Here is a 9399-nt window from a genome sequence, read left to right as displayed (position 1 = left end):
GGCTCCCTCCGAGGGGGGCGGCCCCGCGAGGGCAGCCCCCGACGAGCCTGGTCCCTCTCCCAGACGCTGGCAGTTTCCATGGCTGGCGACTGCCCAGATGTGAAGTGTTTTGGAAAAAATGAGTCCAGTCCGCTGTTGTGCGGCGCGGCCATGTGGACGGCCGGGCGGAGGGCGAGGGGCAGTCCCAGAAGGCGGCTGCTCTCCGGGTCCCAAATGCCTTAAAAAAAAAAAGAAGAATGTGCACCCGTATCTCCAAAAATCATTAATGGGCAGCAGCTCGAGAGAAAGATGCTTTTCTGTGTTAAAAGCCGCCTCGTCCCTTCCCAATGGGAGCCTGCGAGTTCGGGTCCCACCGGGGCCGCCTGCCCTTTTGGACCTGCGGCGGGGCGGCCGGGGTCGTGACCCCTGAGTGTCCCTCTGAGCCTGCAGTCACTCCGCTCAACGCTCTAAAACATATTTTTAGAGTTGTTGTTTTTTTTAAGATGAACTTTTTAATATTTTTTATTGATCTCAGAGAGGAAGGGAGAGGGAGATGGAGAAACCTCAGTGATGAGAGAGCACCGTGGATCGGCTGCCTCCTGCGCGCCCCCGACTGGGGATGGAGCCCGCAACCCGGGCCTGTGCCCTTGACCCCATTCGAACCCGGGACTCTTCTGTACGCAGGTCGACGCTGTACCCACTGGGCCACACCGGCAAGGCCAAAGATGGTTTCTTGGAACAAGTAGGTTTAAATATAGATTTCCCCCAAAAGGTTAGTGGGGTGATTTTTACGAAACAGGAAGGGTGTATGTCAGGCGCGTCATGAACTGATCACCAGGTTTACCATAGAAAGCTAATGAGTCTTACACTATTGCAGCAGATTCTTAATTAGGAGAGCTGGCTGTCCCTACAGGGTGTGGCATGTCACGGTCTTGCCATGTTTAAGTTCTATCTGCTCTTTTTTTTTGTTGCTGTTGTTAATCCACACCTGAGTGATAAGTACATATTTTTTAATATACTTTTATTGATTTCAGAGAGCAAGAAAGACATAGAAGCAGCAATGATGAGAGAGAATCATGGATCCTCTGCCTCCTGCACACCCTACACTGGGGATGGAGCCTGCCATATGCCCCGACCCCGTATCCAGCTGTGATGCTCGGCCATCGGTGTCGCCTGATCTTGCAGCTTCTCACCCCTCTTATCCGGTGTCACTTCCTTCTAATCCTCACCTGAGGGCATGCTTTTGATTTGAGAGAGAGAGGAAGGGAGGGAGGGAGAGACAGAGAGAGAGAGAAACATCCATGTGGTTGCCTCCTGTAAGCACCCCCATCCCGGCCGGATCGAGGTACCTCACCCCTTCACTCTAGGGGCCTGACCTCTAACCACAGAGCAAAACCAGCCAGGGCTCTATCTGCTCCTTAACCAGAAAAACGTTGAAAGAGCTATTGTGTAAAGCACTTAATCACATTTAAAAAAGAAAATGTTAAGGCAATTGCAGTTTATTTAGAGGCCTTTTATTACTACTTCATGTTACCAGTCACTAAAATTTGACAGGAATCAAAGTAATAGCATACTCATGAAAAGGAACACCACATTTTGTAAGAACGATAACTACTACCTCTGCCTAACCTGTCCCGTCTGATTTATCAATGACATAAACCTGAGTGTTCTCCCATCTTTTAGGTATAACTTTGCTTAATCCGTTTCGTGGGTGCCTTCCTTTCAACCACTTTCAAGTTATTGACAAATCGAGTTATTATTTTCCTCCCTGTTCTTTTCTCTTAGTTTCTCTAATTTTTCTATGCAAATTCTTTCCAATGATTAAAGGTTTAACTACTTTATAGTATACTTAAACATAAAAAGCAAACCTTGTAATAGATTATTTTCTAGAGTTCCTCCTTTCAAGGATAAACTGGTGAGAATAGGCATTACTCCTAACATGAAAAACTGAAGAGTCTGATGAAATTCAACCCCTATGAGAAGACCAATGAAAAAGTTAGAGACAGCAAATTGAAATGACCATAAATAGAATAAAAATGTGACTCAGTGCTTTCATTTGATTCTTTTCTTCCTCTACAATGTTTTTTTTTTAATCTTTACTAATTGTCTTTTAATCAAGTACAACTTTGGAACTATGAACTGCAGTTAATTACTATTTCCATGAGGTTAATTATTCACCTCCTCAATCATACCATATAAAACAAAATACAGCCCTATAAAAACATTTTTTACACGTGCAATGGCCCACCAAGATCGCTACAAGTACAAAGGCCTCTCCAGACTAGCAAGTGGCTGGGTCCTCAGAGCTACTCTCAGACTTCCTCTTTGCTGCCTACAATGGGTGTGGTCTCACAGCCACTGGGAAGGCAGTCCACCCTCACAGGAGAGGTTGGAATGCACCCACTTTGTGTCTATTCTCACCAGAAGCACAGTTCCTGAGCTTCTCTATTCTTTTGAAGATTAAAAAATGGCTAATGTCTCAGAATCACAATGTAACCTATACGTAAGTTCCAGATCTTGCCCTTCATAACAACTAAAAGGCTATTTGTTGACCTAGAGCTAAATAGAAAACAATTCTCTTTTGACTAACAGCTCATAAGAACTGCCTAAGGTTTTTTATTTGTTTGTTTGCAATTCTTCTATTTAAAGAAGAGAGTAAGGCTCGGGAAACCTCTACACAAGCTTCTGCTGCCACTTCCCTTTCTTCTGCTGGTTTCCTGCTTTAATTGGCCAACTTCCTAGCCTCACTGATAAACCCTGCCAAACATGACTTATTTTTCCAAAGCTGAATTTAGGTTTGCATTAAAATAAGTATTTTAAGTCCCTCTTCTGTAAAATGGGGATAATATTGGTATCTTATCTCATGGATTCTTGTGAAGGTAAAATGAATCAACACATGTAAAGCACTTAGAACAAAGGCAGCACTGTTAGCTATAATAATAATTATTAATGGCAATAATAATTAATAGTAATGATAATAATTACTCTCATTCTCTGAGTGAATACATTTTGTTGTGCAATGTGATTTGTTGTCAGGTCTATTACTGAAAAGCCAAACTAGGAATTGTTTTAAAAACTCTAGTCATAAAATACCATTTAAAAAGAAGCTAGCTTTTCAAAATGAGATTATTTAATTCATTTTTAGAAAGAATTTCCAAAGTATCTTGAAATACAGACTGCTGCAAAAGCAGTCAGATTAAGCAAAGCTGCGCTCAGTGCCCCAGTTACCAGCTATTGACTAATAACTTTTTAAAAATACTAAAGAAAGAAGAATTGCAAGCGAAAATCAAACAACAAAAAACTTGCCCCAATACATATGTCATATACCATTAAATCTAAAAAAAAATTTCATTTGCTACCTATATAAATTAAACCTCTGTTCCCTTGTGACATTACACAAAAATGGTGAGAGAAATGTTTATCAAATTTGAAGAAACTATTTGAATGTTCTCATTTAAAATACCAACTATGCCCAGCTGACGTGGCTCAGTGGTTGAGTATCGACCTCTGAATCAAGAGGTCACAGTTTGATTCCTAGTCAGGGCATTTGCCCAGGGTGTGGGCTTGATCCCCAGTGTGGGGTGTGCAGGAGGCAGCCCATCAATTCTTTCATCACTGCAGTGTGGGGTGTGCAGGAGGCAGCCCATTAATTCTTTCATCACTGATTTTTCTTTTCTTTTCTTTTTTTTAAAATATATTTTATTGATTTTTCATAGAGAGGAATGGAGAGAGATAGAGAGTGAGAAACATCGATGAGAGAGAAACATTGATCAGCCGCCTCCTGCACATCCCCCACTGGGGATGTGCCCGCAACCCAGGCACATGCCCTTGACCGGAATCGAACCCGGGACCTTTCAGTCCGCAGGCCGACGCTCTATCCACTGAGCCAAACCGGCTTCGGCCATCACTGATTTTTCTATCTCTCCTCCCTTACTTTCTGAAATTAATTTATAAAAATATTTAAATAAAATACATGAAATTTTTTTGAGGGATCCCCTTTGCTCAGTTTATGTTAATACTGTTTATACGTAGATCAAAATTATATGCATAGAGCCTCCAGATATTTATTGATTTTTTCAAAGTGATTTTAATTCTAGATGTGGTGTTTTTGCTTTTGTGTTTTTTAATATATTCTTTATTGATTTCAGAGAGGAAGGGAGAGGGAGAAAGAGAGTTAGAAACATTAATGATGAGAGAGAATCATGGATCAGCTGCCTCCTGCATGCCCCCTACTGGGGGTCGAGCCCACAACCGGGGCATGTGCCCTTGGTTGGAATCACACCTGAGACCCTTCAGTCCTCAGGCCGACGCTCTATCTACTGGGCTAAACTGGCTAGGGCTTGTTGGGTTTTTTTTTGTAAATTCATAGCATTAAATTGAACTAACACCTGTCCCAGAGATAAGGAAGTCTTACTTGTATATTAGCAAAACTTTAAAAAAAATTTATTTTATAAATAATCCAAAAGTCAAAACCATACCTGTCTGTGAATGAAAACAGCCTCTGTGGTAGATTGTATTACTGTCCCTAAATAATTTTGTCCCTCCCACTGGTAGGATTTTACCTCCCCACCTTGTTGAATGGCAGGGTTGGCCTTATGCCTTCATTTGTTCAACGAAATGAGGAAGAAAGTGATATATACCACTGCTGAGCGTAAACTTTAATTGCTTGGTTCTGTCATATTTTTCTTTTGCAGCAAGAACAGCATGTCCCACAAAGAGGATGTCCTTCACTGGGCCCCAGGATGATGGCACAAAGCTGAAGGTAACTGCCACTGACAGCATGACGAGAGAGACACCTGACCGTAAGTCATTTTAACTTGGGGGTTATTACCATCAAATGACTTGACTTACCTTGACCAGTAAATCATCCAACTCAGTGAAGAAGACTTCGCAGCCCTGGGACTAGTATGGATTACAAAGAGAACTCGGGAAGATAGGCAGTAGAACTCCAGAGCGGTTGAAACTTAATACCAATGAGAGAACAGTCAGAGTAGACCTCTTTCAGGATCAATTAAAACCAAAGGTTAGATAAGAGATGTTTGCTATTTCATTATGCCATACATATTTGGACATTTTAATTGGGGGAATTAGCAATGGTTTGAAGTATGAGCTCTAAACCAATTATGCTGTGTTGGCTTTATGCTGTGAAATCTAATGTTGGTTCAACATCTGGCATTGGTCACATTTTTAAACCCTGAAAAAGAAAAATGAGCCTGGACTTTTGCCTGTTTATGTTCATCCAAAGGTAAGATCATATTACCAATGCAGGAGCCAATTACTAAACTCCACTGAAACCTTTATTTATAGAGCTAAACTCAGACATCTGAGAAAAAGCATCCAAGTCCACAGTAATGTGTTTTGATGTTCTGGGGAAAAGGGGAATCAATATTCATCCTCTATATAGCTTGGATTCCTTCAAACTCTGTCTTTACTTTTCAAGCATCTGGCAGTTACAGTCAGCATGTGATTCCCTCTGTCCAGTTATAAGTCACAACAGCAGCTCCACAACAGAAATGTTGACTCATGATTCAAGATAGAGCTGCATCTCACAGCAACAACACTGTGTGGTGTGTTGTAAGGCAGAATTTTATTCGTATGCACCCCAGATAGTAGAAAAAGCCTAAATGGAGTAGGAGACTAGAATAAAATAATGTGATACTTCCATATAGTGGGATAACATAAATTATTTAAAACCAGTGATCCCCAGTATCATGTATTAAAGTAGATAAGTCTCAAAAACACCGTTGAGGAGGAAGAAAAGTTAAATGTATAGCATGATACCATGATTATAAAATGGTAAAACATGCAAATAATATATTTATAGATTTATACACATTTGGTTTAAAAGTTTCAAATGTGCAAAGGAATGTTAAACATCAAATTCAGTGTTTGGTTATTATCTCTGTGTATATGCAATGCCAAGTGGGGTTGGAGACATACATGTACACAGAGAGCTTCATCTGTAATGATTGATTTAAAAAAAAAATCTGAAGCAATATGGCACCTGGGTAGTTGATTATGGATGTTCTTTATATTCTCTCTTTTTCTCTGAAGAAATTTTATTATGTTGAAAGCCATTATTTTCCCCTAACAATTATAAGTGTAGAAAATATTACAAATACAATATTCAATTTTTAAGGTTCCTTTTAAACTTTATTTAATTTTTCCTAATCAATGCTGGTTGATAAAACCAGTAAGCAATATAGCTACCCTAGAAATATATTTCAAGAGTGCAACCAACAGACACTATCCTTGAGCTAAAGACTTTACAAAAGGTAAGAATGACTAATATTTAAATGAAACTTAAAGAAAAAATTATTTGGTTCTTGGCTATATTTATAAACATAAATATGTCAGTAATTCTTTCATTAAACAAGTATGAGTATAAAATACATGCTTCTAGCCCTAGCCGGTTTGGCTCAGTGGACAGAGCATTGGCCTGCGGACTCAAGGGTCCCAGGTTCGATTCCAGTCAAGGGCATGTACCTTGGTTGTGGGCACATCCCCAGTAGGGGGCGTGCAGGAGGCAGCTGATCAATGTTTCTCTCAAAAAAATAAATAAATAAAATACATGCTTCCAGGCCTGGCTTGGTTGCTTAGTTGGTTGGAGTGTCAACCCGTGCACCAAAGGGTTACAGGTTCAATTCCCAGTCAGGGCACATATCTAGGTTGTTTCAATCCCCAGTCAAGATGCATGGGGGGAGGCAACCAATCAATGTTTCTCTCTCACATTGATGCCTCTCTGTCTCTCTCTCTCTCTCTCTCATTCAAAAAATAAATAAAAACATATCCTCAAGTGAGGATTTATATGCATATCCTTCCTTCCTTTGAAGTTAAACAGCTATTTATGCCCTGGCCGGTGTGGCTCACTGGTAAAGCATCAGCCCACATACCAAAGGGTCTTGAGTTTGATTCCTGATCAAGGGCATGTACCTGGGTTGCAGGTTCACTCTTCGCCCCCAGTCGGGCCTTGTGCAGGAGGCAACCAGTCAATGAGCCAATGTAAGACATGGATGTTTCTCTTTTCTTCCTTATCCTTCTCTCTCCCTTCCTCTCTCCTTCTCTCTCCTGCCTCCCTCCCTTCCACTCTCTAAAAAGCAATGGAAAAAATATCCTTAGGTGATGATTAAAAAAAAAAAGAAGCTATTTATCTTTGTAATGTTGCTGTTAGGGATAGTATCAATTGCTAAACTTTATGGCTATAGAAATTATAAATTAACTAGAGGCCTGATGCATAAAGATTCGTGCAAGAATGGGCCTTCTGCCCTAGCCAGTTTGGCTCAGTGGATAGAGTATCAGCCTGTAAACTGAAAGGTCCCAGGTTCAATTTCGGTTAAGGGCACATGCCCGGGTTGTGGGCATGATCCCCAGTGGGGGACTTGCAGGAGGCAGCCGATCCATGATTCTCTCTCATCATGGATGTTTCTATCTCTCTCTCACTCTCCCTTTTCTGAAATCAATAAAAATATATTTTAAAAAATAAAATGCACAAAAATTTTAAAAAAAGAAAAGAATGGGCCTTGCTTCCTCCGGCTGCCAGCACCGCCTTGGCTCCAGCCAGAACCTTTCTGCCTACCCATGCTGCCCAGAAGCCCAGAGAAGCTGGGACGGTGCAGAATGCCTGCGTCCCGCCCCCGCTGCTCAGTGCCTGTGTACGCAAATTAACCCACCAGCTTTGTTGGGTTGATTTGCATACTCACTCCTGATTGGCTGGTGGGTGTCACACAGGTACAGTCAATTTGCATCTTTCTCTTTTATTAGTGTAGATAAGGTCACACAGCTAATTAATAATAAAGTTGGCAATGATACACCCTCAAGCTAAATGTGGCCTTTGCCCTCATTTCTTTTGAACCATTGTACAAATGCCTACAGTAGACATGTTTATGGGTGTAAAAATGCCACAAGGGTCATAAAATCTCTGGGAGTAATGTCCCTAATGAGAGGCTCCATTGGCAAGCTGAGTAAAGAAGAACAGGTTGTACTATTTTAGATAAAGATGAAGCTCCGATAAGTCAGAATTGGAATGCTCCGTCTAATACATTCTGGTGCATTTTAGCTAAGTGGCATACAGGCACAGTTACCAGACCTTTGGATTCTTTGGATTCTTAAAGATAATCCAATTAAGAAATATGATTTAAAAAAATAAAATTATATGACTGATTTTTAAACATAAGCAGCTCATTAAATTTTTTAAAACACTACATACAAATTATCTGCAAGAATAATTTGACTGCACTGAGCAGTCAGATGATGAGTTTTATTCCCTGACAGATTCTACTCCAGATCTGTAGTCCTGGCCATGCACATCCCATTTCCCTTGAAACTGCTGCAGCTACCTTGCTACCAGGAGAGGAGCTAGTCTCCCAGCAAACCAACACACCCAGGACAAGATGGAATCTGTAATCTCAATGACATTCATGAGCTACTTACTCAACCAGCTCAGAGGCCTGCTCCCCTTTATTACATGTGATACATTTCTTTATCATTTTAATCACTTTGAATCTGGGTTTCTGTTAAGACATTCTGACTAATTCAAAATCACACTGTAGGAGATTCTGTCTCCTATAGTGTCTGTGTTTCTCTTTGCCCTGAGAACAATTTATGATATCTACTTCCGCTCTCATTTTTTAACCCTACTGAATTAGATATCTATGTTTTAACCTATATACACATGATATGACTCACATTATTTAAAATAAAATGATGGAGTTGGAGATACAGAGAGCATAAGAAGCCAGCACCTAACCTTCAGTTTGGACTCACAATCATTTTCATTTCATTCTAGATTTGCTTTCCTTCTCTCCCAACAAAAATAGTATTGAACCATATTAAGACAACCAGCTTTGCCTTTGTGTTAAACTAGACTTCTATACTTGTGCCTGATTGATTAATGTTTGGACTTTAACTTGCTATTCTTCATTCTTGTCAAAATGATCAGTTTTCCTTTACCTAACCAACTTTCCTCCCGGGAGTTTTTGCTTATGCCATTCTTATCACCATATATGTCCTAAGCCCCCTTTTCATTTATTTATTTATTTATTTATTTATTTTTAAATTTTTTATTACAAAGGGTATTACATATGTGTCCATTTCCACCCCCCCTGCCCTAGAAAGTCCCCTAGCCTCCACTATCCCCCACTGTCTTATGTCCATTGGTTATGCTTATATGCATGCATACAAGTCCTTTGGTTGATCTCTTACCCCCCTCCCTCCCGCCCCCGAACCCTCCCCGGCCTTCCCGATGCAGTTTGACACTCTGTTTGAGGCAGCTCTGCCTCTGTATCTATTATTGTTCAAAAGTATATAATGGTCTCAATTATCCATGAATAAGTGAGATCATGTGGTATTTTTCTTTCATTGACTGGCTTATTTCACTTAGCATAATGCTCTCCAGTTCCATCCATGCCGTTGCAAATGGTA

At 40.5% G+C, this 9399-nt stretch overlaps 1 long non-coding RNA gene across 1 annotated transcript in view; it reads left to right on the top strand.

Annotated features, from left to right (window-relative positions):
- Positions 1-4677: 4677 nt before the first annotated feature.
- LOC107183645 overlaps positions 4678-9399 on the top strand; it is a 20281-nt gene continuing 15559 nt past the window's right edge. Inside the window, exon 1 of the long non-coding RNA XR_001514433.1 lies at positions 4678-4781. This is a non-coding gene — a long non-coding RNA (uncharacterized LOC107183645). The remainder of the gene's footprint in view (positions 4782-9399) is intronic.

This window comes from Myotis davidii, unplaced genomic scaffold (genome assembly GCF_000327345.1).
Source record: "Myotis davidii unplaced genomic scaffold, ASM32734v1 scaffold221, whole genome shotgun sequence".
Taxonomy (NCBI): domain Eukaryota; kingdom Metazoa; phylum Chordata; class Mammalia; order Chiroptera; family Vespertilionidae; genus Myotis; species Myotis davidii.
This window is presented reverse-complemented; position numbering and strand designations above follow the sequence as displayed.